At 38.6% G+C, this 12501-nt stretch overlaps 1 long non-coding RNA gene across 1 annotated transcript in view; it reads left to right on the top strand.

Moving 5' to 3' along the window:
- LOC148132840 (uncharacterized) overlaps positions 1-12501 on the top strand; it is a 49706-nt gene that overhangs the window by 17607 nt on the left and 19598 nt on the right. The window contains exon 2 of the long non-coding RNA XR_015746936.1: positions 12366-12445. This is a non-coding gene — a long non-coding RNA (uncharacterized LOC148132840). The remainder of the gene's footprint in view (positions 1-12365; positions 12446-12501) is intronic.

The following is a 12501-nucleotide window of genomic DNA, read 5'->3' as shown; positions in this document are numbered from 1 at the left end:
TGGAAGGAGTGAAGGAGCCTTTTGAGATGTGGACTGATCACAAGAACCTCGAGGCTCTAAAGACACCTTGGAAGCTATTACCTAAACAAGTCCACTGGGCTCAAAACTTCAAGAGGTTCAACTTTAACACGAAATATATCCCAGGGGGAAAAACATACTGGTGGGTGCCGTGTCAACAAAACCCCAATTTGATAGTCGCTGAGAGGAAGTAGTGCAAACTATGATATCAGAAGCCCAACCACCAGGCCAAGTAACCACTCTAGGTGAAGCCAACTGCAATACCAGATGCCTAGAACACAAACTGACAACAAAGTTGAAAGCAGCCCTGTTGACAGACCCCTGGCTTCTTGAACATCAAACCGATTTGACAATGAATGAAGGATTGGCTTGGAAAGGGACAAAAAAATATGTACCCAATACTCTAAGACTAATGGTACTAAAATGTAGCCATGACTTGTGGTTGGGTGGACACTTTGGGTTCTTAAAAACCCTGTATTTAGTTAGGAGACAGTTCTGGTGGCCAAAAATGAAACCAGATGTCGACGACTATGTGAAAAGCTGCTCAATTTGTGCCACAATGAAACACAGAACTGGAAAAACCCCTGGCCTCCTTCAACAAGTAACTGAACCAACAAAGCATGGGAAGAAATTGCAATGGACTTTATCATAGAGTTACCTTAGAGTGGAGGAAATACAGTGATTTGGACTGTTATTGACTCATTCTCTAAGCAAGCCCACTTTACAGCCTGTAACAGACTACCTTTGGCTAAAAAACTTGTGAAACTGTTCGTGAAGCATATCTATAGGCTCCATGGATTACCTCATAGAGTAATCTCAGACCAAAGTGTACAGTTTACTGCTAAGTTCTGGAGGGAGTTTTTTGAAGCCCATTGGGTCATCCCAAGGGCTTTCCTCATTGTTCCATCCTGCGTTCAACGGAGGGGCAGCAGAGAGAATGAACGCCATGGTGGGGGCTTCCATCCTGTGGGCAGCGGAGAGAATGAGCGACGGTGGAACAATACATTAGATGCTATATAAACTATCAACAAGAGAACTGGGCAGAGCTGTTGCCATTTGCAGAAGTTGCTTACAATAATGCAGTACACAGCAGCACAGGCTTGACTTTGTTTCACGTCAACACCGCATGGAATTTGTCCCTATGATGGAATTACCTAGGGAACCCCTCAACATCCATAACTTTAATGGAGCGGATAGACTCATTAAAGAAAGATTAGGAGTACAAAAAAAGCTTTGACTGAAGCTGCTGAGGAATATAAAAAACAAGCAGACAAACATAGATTCCTCCAACCACCATTTCAAGTGGGGGACAAAGTGCTTTTGTCAACTAAATATCCCAAAACTGCCCAGTGGGAAGTTGGGCCCTAAATTCTTAGGTCCATTCCCTATATCAAAAATAATCAATCCAGTGACAGTCCAATTAAGTCTCCCTTGGCTATTGGGGAAAATACACCCAGTATTCCATAGTAGTTTATTGAAATCTGCTGTAGGATTACATCTAAGGCTGATACCAGCAGCTCCCCCCAAATCTATAATCATACAGGATGAGAAACATTATGAAATAAAGAAAATCCTTGATTCTAGATTACACCGAAGGAGATTACAATATTTATTATAATGGAAAGGTTACCCTTTGTCAGATGCTACTTGGGTAAAAAGTTGAGATGTACATGCAGATAGATTGGTTAACCAATTCCATGAAGTTCCCTGACAAACCAAAGGGTTCCATTGGAGGGGGAAGAGGGGGTTAAGGGCATCGCATTAACCCCTGATTGTGTTTTGTTTATTATCTCTTTTAGGAGGCAAATTTCTCAAGGGGGGGGACACGCCTGTTAGCTTTGGAAGCCATATTCCGTGCTGCCACATAGCCTGAGAAAGTGGGAGGGGGTGATTTCAATTAAGTAGCTCTGGTAAATAAATAAAATTCTTTTGTTAGTTCAAGGTCATTTAGTATGGCGCAGGATGAAATAAGGATTTACTTTTGGATGGATCATGATTGGGCCATGTGATGTAATGATGACCAAGGGGGGGATGGATTTGTAGTTTGGGAAATTGTGGAAACCCCAAAAAACTTTAGATTCAGGATTCCACAGATGTGCCAGGTGCTATTCTAATAAAGGTACTTTTGAGATATGTTTGTCTCGGATTTACTGATTGGAATAGAGGTTTGCCGGAATGCTGACATCCTTTTTGGAACGACCTAGCTGCTTAAGTTTAGCTGTGAACCAAGGTTTATTGTTACTGTATATTCGCAGAATAATGATTTTGTCCATGTTGGAGCAAAAATGGATTAGTGGGTAGGTATCATAGATATTACATGTTCTCCTTGTGTCTGTGACTGCTCTTTTCCTCTTATATTAATTTCAAGGTCAGTTTCTGCTTTTCCTGCCAAATATGCAAGCAGAGATGATTATAGGAGGCAATTTCAAAAAGTTTCCTGGAAGCAGTGACTCCTGGCTAGGCTTTCCTCATGTCTTCATTCAAGCAACTTCTGTCCAAGTTATCTAAGCATGGTTGCTGTATGCCCAAGTCAGTTTTTACACATTTATTAGCAGAGAACTCCATAGCAGTTTGCCTGCTTTTCATGAAATACAAGTGGTCAACCTAGCTGGTGCTTTAGAAAATGGTTGAGGAGTTGTCTTGTTAGTGAAATATACTAGCAATAGGAGGGGGGAAAGGTGATTTTTTTTTCAACATTGTTGCAAAAATATTTTCTACACAAATAGTTGGAAAGCAAAAAACCCAAGTGACCTTGGACATCTAGATTCATTAGTTGCCTGTGGCAGATCGTCATAACTGGTCCTCTATGGAGGTTACCCTATGGAGGTTATGAGAGATATAATCCTCATTGAAACCATGGAATGATTCAATTATGGTGAAACAGAAGTCTATCATCTGCCAATATCAACTAATTGCAGATAAAGACTAGATCTAGCATATGGCCATTTGTGTGAGTTGGACCTGACATTATCCTAGTCAAGCTCATGGCAGCTCCCATCCCTCCAAGTGTCAGTTCTCTTCCTCTAATACACCATTTCTAATCTAATCTCCTCATCTGTCAGACATTCTCAGTTGTTATTCTCCCAAATGGAGTCTAAAAAGAACATAACACTTGGTACATTTTTTAAAACAAAGACAAAACACACATACAAATGGCACCACTTTTCATTGCCGAGTTCCAAAATCTTTAAGACTCTGTATGTTTACAGGGATTTCAGTATGGACCCTTCTTTGTCATGTTCAATTAATACTTACTCCATTGACAATGCCTTGCAGTTTAATGATACAAAGGTTCTCATTAATTTAACTCATTTGTTTTTTTTTAAAAAAAGGTTTATTATGTTGTTTTGCAAATAGAGTACAGCATTCCATTCTGTATTTTTCAGAATGAGAAAGAAAACAATCTCTGTGTTTACTGGAGCAATAATCAAAACAGGAACATTAGATGCCATATCTAGTTTTCAACAAAAGCTCCAATGCCCAATTTCCTTAAACATCAAATTGCTGATCCTGAAGATATAGTCTCAAGGAGAATACTGATCATGGTTCCTGAGGGAGCACAATCCCCAAGATAATGTGTCAAAATATGAAAGGTTCAAACTGATTCACATTTGAAATGGAAATATGCTATTCTGCACATAGATGGTGAGCTGATTGTACTTTTAATATATCTCCTTGTGATGGGTTTATTGTCCTCTTTTCAAAAGATGGTTACTGCCTGCCAGTGATAATCAGCCTATCAGAGGGATAGGATAAAACCACTTGTCTGTTTGTTTTTCTATTCACACAATAGGGGAAGCATTTACCATAAAATGCTCTTGCTTCTAGAGGAAATCGTAATGTTGGGATTTCAGAAAGATTGCATGCCATGAAAATGCAGACAGGATTCAGTTTGATCTTTGATTTATTTCACCTGATTCAGTGTTTTGACTGAATTCTGAAAGCGGAGTTAAACTGAAGCATCAAATCGGGTCAATTTAATTTTCCAAACTGATATTGAAGCAAATACCTTTTTCATTTCTAAATTGTTGGATCAATTCAAAGGCATTCAGCTTTCCAATTCAATTCAGAGAGTTGATTCCATTTAGAGATTTGATTGCATTAGCATTGGTTCTCTGAAAAAATAGTGCAGAAAAGCTCTCTAAGGTTTTCCAGATGATCTTTAATGTAAATACGTGAGAAAGATGGGGGGAGGGCAGGGGAGAATTACATCGTAATGAAGTATGTATGTTACAGGCTGGAGGTTTCAGGTTCAGATTTCCAGAGTCCATGGATGATACTAAGAAATATTTGAGCTCTGAGTGGGAAATCCAATGAATCCCAAAGGTGCTTTTTCAGGAGGCAACTGGACTTCCTTGTTTTGTCTTTTGAAGACTTCTTGGATGAGAAGCAAAATGTCTTTAAAAGAAAAAAACAAGAAAGTCCAGTTGCCTCCTGAAAAAGTACCTTTGGGACAACCATGACCTGGATGACTGAGAATCTCTATAGAATCCAATGAAATGCTCAGAAATCACTCCGATTAGTTTGGGAAGAGGAAGCAAATAAATACTAGTTCTTTGCATTCACATATGGATTCCAATAAACATTGTGTAAACATGACTGCATTAAGCAATTCATTATCGAAGCCTGACTTTTTTCAGATTTCCATACATGCCTAGAAAAAAAAAATCCATTGCTTTAGAGTCTAATTTTTAGTGATTTTAGTGATTCGGGTGATTTTAAGGAATAATTAATGTATTTAAAGTATGCATTAAAATATTCCGGTATTTACAGTACCATTAAACAGCAGACATCACATTTAGTGAAATGCTAAATAAAGGAATTAGTCAGCAAGGCAAAAGATTTATAAATGCTTCCTACTTTCCAGTCCTAGCCTGCAGCACCACAGAAAACCCCAATGGACAGAGTGGTGACAGATGACCTACTCTGCTCTCTCAGCCAGCTCTTGCGATATACACTAGAGCATGGCAGAGCAGTTAGAATGCTGTACTGCAGGTAACTCTGCCCTCTGCCAGGAGTTCAATTTTGATGGGTTCAAGGTTGATTCAGCCTTATGTCTTTCCAAGGTTGGTGAAATGAGGACCCAGATTATTGGGGGAAATATGCTGACTCTGTAAACTTGTAAACCACTTAGAGAGTGCTGTAAAGCAGCATGAAGTGGTACATAAGTCCAAATGCTATTGCTAAAACCAGATTTTAATCCAAGATTAAATCATGAATAATAAAGTGCTTTACCCAGACTGATCTGCCATTATCATATATTGGTTAAAATCTTGGTTTTGGATAGAAGATCAACATTTTAGTCAGGTTATAATCCACACTCAAGCATAGAAACTCACTGACTAGCCTGTCAGTCTCTCTTTCAGGGCAACCTAACTCCTATTGCTGATACTGATTGCTGTTGAGATAAACGAGCTCTTGTAAAAAAGATGTCGTATAAACAATTTTTAGATTGACAAGATCACTACTACTGTCCCTTTGACTTCCTTCCTTAGATTGCATCTTGTTAGTAAAAGAAGGTTGCCTTCCTTTCAGTTGAATAGGTTGAAGCTGCCTACCATATTTTTATGTCTACCTATATAATTAAGTATTTACTACCATGTTTCCCGTAAATATGAAAACAAGCCCTAGCTCAATTTTCACATCTGTGCCTAAGTCCTACCCCTCAAAAAGCTCTGGTTAAGCTTTGCCCACCATCTGGTTGTATGAGGTGGGATGAGAAGCAGGCATAAAAATCAAGCTAGGGTGGGGGTAGGGGTGTGGAGCTGCCCCATGCACCCACACCTGCTTACCCCAACACCTGTCGTGTTGCTGCCTGACTTATTCTGCAGCAGCTTGCAGCTGCTTGTGGCCAGACACCATGTGGTGCATTGTGCCATTGCCACCGATCATGGCAGGATACCGCGTGGCTCATCGCACCTGTGACACCTCTTGTGTGAGCAATGGCACAACAGTCTCCTGCATGGTCGGGCAGTGGCACAACAGGTGGCAGAACATGGGATGCATGGCTGTGGTAGTCCTAAGGTAAGCAGGTAAGACATCCCCCCAAAATAAGACCTGGTGCTTATTTTGGGGCTGAAAAGAAAATAAGACCGAGTCTTATTTTCAGGGAGACACAGTACTAGTTTCCCACTCCTTTCCATTCTTTCTATCTCCCCATTATAACCAATACTCCACTTTCTTTATCCATTACAGATGTAGCAATCTCTTGATACTCATATAGAAAGTAAAAAATGAAGACACATTCAGGTAGAACTTAACTTCAGCATTACTCAGGTTTTACTTTTTTGAAATGAACTGAGATTGGTGCCAATAAATCAAAAGGGGAGTCATAGTCCCTTTAGAACTATTTTCTAAGTATGTTCCTTTAAGCACCAACCTGGTGCTTGTTTTCTGTATCTCAGATGCCAATGGTTGCAATAATCGGGATAACGATTGCAAGGCAAAGATTGAAACTTCCTTCCTTAATCTTTCCTTTGTGCTCCCAACCTCAGGTTTTGGGTTGAGAATCATAGTACATTGACAGTCATGATGCCTTGCCTTCTTAGGAATAAAGCACTATCAGTACATGCTTATGGGGAAGCAATCTGTCCATGACATGTTTAGGCAAAAGTTCCCTTCATCCTCCTTTGTAAAGGCTTAAAAGAGTCATTTCACTGGATAAATACATAATTTAGAAGTATATATTCTATAATCATTAATCAATACACATCAAGAGTAATGTTTCTTGATGTTATACAGAGCTGTCTGCCTGATCTTGTCATTACAGAGCTACCTGGATATTTTTTGAATAATCAAGTTATTAGATATATATTTCAAAGAAGGCTTTTGATTTTCCAAAATTGGATGGTTTGATCTAATTTACAATCAGCAAAAGTAATTTTAGTTTAATCTATCATTCTCTTCTATAACTACAGCTTTTAAAATAGAGCTTTTTTTAAGATTTAAGGTTCTTACATTCAGCCTTAATAATACATGTCTTGTTTAATTTCTGTTCCTTTCTCTTCTCACACATAATTTAATTTAATAAATACACTTGTGCATTTGGGGATTTAATCCTAATAAAATGGAAGTATTATGAAGTTTTTTTCCTTCTTAAGACTATTTTTCCATTTAATTTGGAAAATTTCAGTAACAACCCACGAAGACAAGAAGAGGAAGGAAATATACCCCACTGTCCTTGGATTTCATCTTGGAAGCTTTTTATTCATATACCAAAAAGAGATAGTATGACAGGACTGAAACATATTTGGCTCTTTCAATTAAATGTAAATGCAAGTCTTCCGTTATATCTACGAGTTGATGGAAAAAAAACTTTGACAGTCTAGAAGGAGAGAATTCTTGGGTGCAAATGCTTTACATTGTTGGACCAAATTTATAATTCTACTTAATTTGAACAACTGTATAATCCTGTACATTTTTTTTACCATGTTGAACTGCATTTAAGTTTTGAACACTGCACTAGTAACTGCAATAAAAAGGAAGTCCCTTCCCTTAAATATATTCTAGAGCAGGGGTGTTCCTGCTGGTTTGGGAATTCTGGGAGTTGAAGTCCACAAATCTCAACTCTGCCAAAGTTGGACAAGCTATTGTAGAGTTTTTCTACTCTGCAAAAGAAGTGCAGTTATGAAGCTGGTTATTGATATTTGCTTCTTGAAATTAATTGTAAAAGTTAAATTTGTTAAAAAACCCAAAACAACAAAAGACGGTTAAAACAAAGCAATTAAATTGGAGCCTACAAAAAAGGGTATTTTAGCACTGATTGAATTAAAATGTGCATTTTTATTATTATATCCCCTGAATTGATTCCATTCAAAATAATCTGTGTAAGAACTCCACAACTATTTCAATAGGCACCTGAACTTCTCCCCCCTCTCTCTGTGTGTGTACAGTGAACACACTGCAACACCAAAGCCCTAAGAGAAGCAGAGAAGAAACACCTTTTCAATGTTTTCCTCCACAATGGTTATCCCAGGAACTTTATATTATGATGCATAGCACCCAATTGTGAAAAACCACACAGTGAGATGTAACACAGAAACAAGTCCTGCCACACATCAAAGATACATCAGAAGTGGCTGCTAGGCTACTGCAACCCCTAGGAATAACGATAGCACACAAACCCACATTTACACTCACACAGGAACTTACAAATATCAAAGACAGAACACGGAAAAAAGAGAGCAACAACATAATATATAGAATCAGTTGCAACAATTGAAACCAATTCTACCTCGGGCACACAGGATGACAGTTAAAAAACAGAATCCATGAACATCAAACAGTATGACCTGAAGTTCCTGATCACCAGTCATACCAACAACAAATAACGCTGGTTTGACTGGGATGAAGCCAAAGTCATCAGCCATGCCAAAACCCTTCAGGGACACAACTTTATTGAAACTTGGCATTCTACCAATGGGTCCATCAACAAATACATTGACATTGAACCAGCATACAAACCAATATGGAGGTGGATCAACCGAACCAGCAACCAATGCAAGAACCAACCATCCCCTCACCAGCTCAATCCTGCCCCTCACAGCAACCAGTCAGAAGTTACAGACCCAAGTCCAGAATCAATCTTTTTTCAGATTCAACCAGTCTTGTGATTCAGTCAGCCTTGTGACTCAACCAGTCTGATGATTCAACCAGAGGTGGTATTCCGCAGGTTCTGACCAGTTCTGGAGAACTGGTAACGGAAATTTTGAGAGTTCAGTGAACCAGCAAATACTACCTCTGACTGGAGATTTTATAGTATCCTTCCCCTGCCATGCCCACCAAGCCATGCCCTCAGAACGAGTAGTAAAAAAAATTGGAATCCCACCACTGGATTCAACCAATCACAAGACCCATAAATGAACAAGACTTCACCCCAAAAACCCCACTAAAGATGTTACCTAGTTTGGTAATGAACCATCTGGGAGGTAAACAGAAAGAAAGGTAAATAGAGGGAGGTAAACAGGGAACAGACCCTTCCTGAAATATTTGTGTGTGTTTGCACTTTGGATTATAAACTTCTAGGTAGAAATGTTCTTGCAGGTGACTGAATGCACAAATGATTGCACTTCCCAAATGGGATGAAATTATCTTAAAGAAATTACTTGCACTTTTTGTTTTTGTTCTTGTTTTAAGGAAAAACTCTAACAATCTTCCCATGAAAGAAAGATGAAAGTATTTTAATTTGGATGGAATGGGGCAGGAGATGGAAACAGATGATTAAATATCAACATAACAGACAGGAGAGATTCATTCATATACAATTATATTCCATTAATAGACCGTCTGTGACTCACTAAGTCATTGTTTCAGAGATATTTCCTGAAAAACAGAATGACCCTGGGTGAGCAAAAAGACAATGGAGGTGGGAGTGACTTTCAACTTCCTTCCTGCTTCCCCATTGTATTTCCTTGTGTGAGGGAATAGCTATGAGCATCAGAAACCTCCTTCCTTCCTTCCTTCCTTCCTTCCTTCCTTCCTTCCTTCCTTCCTTCCTTCCTTCCTTCCTTCCTTCCTTCCTTCCTTCCTTCCTCTCTCTTTCTCTCCGACTATCTTTCTTTCTTTTTTTTCTTCCTTCTTTCCTCCCTTCCTGGATAGAGAGCAGACCTACATCCAACTGGACCAGTTCTCTTTCAGTGCTGGAGAAACTACTTAGATCATGAGAGAATGATTTATCTGCTATTTTCTTCTGTGCCTTTTAGCTACTTAGATAAAGAGTGTTGTGGGATTCTCACAAAAGATCTCTAACCTTCACTGCCTGGAAAAGTCTGGGATATTACCTTTAGAAGACATTTCTTATGTTATTCTGAGTCTACAAATCATTTTATAGATGTGGAAGTTTCTCTTAAATAATTGATAATTCAAGTCCCAAAAAGACTTGGAACAGATTATTCAATTCCATTGAAGAGCATTTCAAGCATTAGTAAATAAAACTGAAACAAGTTGCATTGTATGTGGCAATCAACCTTGCACTGATTTTGTTTCATATTCTCTTTCATTAATAATGTCTAATTGGTTCGAGGATCATTTCTTATCATAGACAGAATGAAACTTATCAATGTTCTTCCTAACTCTAGCTTTTAATTTTAAATCACAAGCTCCAAAGTGATGACCCAGGCAGGTACTTTCATTAATGAGGATCTTGTATGAGTAAAATTGAAAATGCACTAGTGTTTTCCAACCAAGAGTGATGAACTAATTAACTTCCTACATGCTGTACTCTGGTTTCTAGATTATCTGAACAGAAATATGAAGTTCTGGACAAAAGAATGAATTAAATTTAATGTCATTCCACAATTTATTTCCCCAAACTTGGCTTAAACAATTAAGTCCTTAAAGTATTTCTATTTTTCATTAAGATTTGGTCCAAACTTATATGTTCTTAGTGTGGGTGTGTAGAAAGGAATAAAAAAAAATAGACAGAATATTTAAAACTCATATAAAATCTGCAGTTAAAATTATAGCCACCAACTCCTCTCCTGGTGTGGGAGAAACATCAAGAACAATTTCCCAGGACAGGAGTACCAGATATGACTATATAATTTCCACCTTGCACTATGAATGAGGAACACAAACCAAGGTCAAGCCATGAAAAAGGTCAACAAAGAAGCAATACTATCAGATGCCTTACCTGCACAGCATGATTAAAGAAGCAAGAATCATATGGACTTTCTTTAATGAATTTGAATGCCAAGAATTGGGGTAGAACATAAAATCTTGAGAACTGTAATAGGAATCCTCCAGCCTTCCTTTATTGGTAATTTTCTTAAGGTGGGGTATATTTGAAGTTTTGGAATCTCTTTCTCCTAAAATGTTTGTGTGATGGACTAATATAAAATCTGTATATGGGTTTTCCCCTCTTCTGGTTATTTGTTTTATCTAGCTTAAGCAAAATCTCTTACCACCAAGTTTAACTTGATAAAGGTATAAGAAAATAATGCACATTCATGTCCTCAAAGGTTATTAACTATTTGAAATGGTTTCAATCTACTGTCCACTGAAGATTCTTAACTAGCCACTCTGTGTAAAGTGCAGCAGGAGTCCTTCTGTATCACTTTTTTGTGTGCCACATCAGTCTTGACTCCTGGCAAACACCTGGACTAGTTTTTGCAGTTTTCCTGGCAAAATTTCAGATGGTTGTCTTTGCTTTCTTCATAGGACTGAGAGAGAACAAGTTTACCCAGCAGGCTTTGTGTTCCTGCTTTCTATCCTGGTGTTTTAACTTCAAACTGGTTCTCCTCAGTACCATTACTGCACTTGTAAAGGACTGCCACAAACAACTTATTTTCAAAAAGCACCAGAGGGTAAAACAAGAGGAACTAGGAAGACATTTCCTGACAGTGAGAACAAAGTGGAAGTATTTGCCTTCAGAAATTGCAGGTGTGCCTCACTGGTGCTTTTAAGGAGAGACTGGTCAGCCATTTGTCTGAAATGGTATAGGGTATCTTGCTTGGGCAGCAAGTTGGACTAGATGACCTCCATGGTCCCTTCCATCTCTAATGATGTGTTCATTTCCTCTACATTCCCAAGCTCATCATCATTCTCCCTGCTCTAATGGATGGGATGTAACTTCGCAATTACATCTTAAACCCTGGATAGCTTTACAATACTGTACTTAAAGTTAGTCTTTCCTTGCATCATCATGAATCCCCATATGCGAAGTTGAAAGTCAACCGAGGGAATCTTTTTATTTCAACCTCTAATAAACAGCTAGCTAGAACAACTCTTGTTATTATGGGATTGAGAATATGGAACTGCTTCAAGAGGCACATTTTAATGCTTCTTTGCTGGAGTTCGATGGCCAACAGATGTCTCATTTTCTTCACTGCTTTAATGTAACTGCTGTAGGAATAAGTCTATTTGCATAATTTTATTTTGTAAATGAATCTGATTATGTTTAACGGTATTAATGTTACTTTTTAAAATTTAAGGAAGTGGTTTGAATATTTTATCCAGTTATACTTCTCCAGTCTGATTTGGGCAGGTGATACTATTGCACTCCCTAAGGCTGAACAGAAGAGCAATCTGGAGGTCCTCCTAGAATTATTGCTTTGGACTGAGGAGCAGATAACAGCTATGACCAGGAGAACCTTATATAGATTCATCTTGTGCACAAATTACTCCCTTTCCTGGACTGGGAGTGCATTGCTCAGAGCCACTCATGCCTTGGTCACATCCTGTTTGGACTACTTCAATGCACTCTACAAGGGACTATTGCCAAAGACCACCTGAAAGCTACTAGTCCACAGTTTTGGGCACCCATTGGTTTACACACCTGTTGCATGAGTTTCACTGGCTTTAAGTTTCTTTCCAGATGCAATTCAAGATATTGGTTGTCCCATTTACAGGTCTACATGGCACAGTACCAGGTTATTTAAAGAACTATCTCTCCTTGAGAGTAACTGCCCAGCTCACCAGGGTAAATAAGGTAGGCATACTCCATATCCCATCCTTTAAATGCTGTCATCTAGTGTGACCTATGAA

This window comes from Notechis scutatus, chromosome 1, assembly GCF_049901735.1.
Source record: "Notechis scutatus isolate UNSWTSFEM ecotype Mainland chromosome 1, rNotScu1.2, whole genome shotgun sequence".
NCBI classification, from domain to species: Eukaryota; Metazoa; Chordata; class Lepidosauria; order Squamata; family Elapidae; genus Notechis; species Notechis scutatus.
Note: the sequence above shows the minus strand (reverse complement) of the source record. Positions and strands in the feature narration are given on the sequence as shown.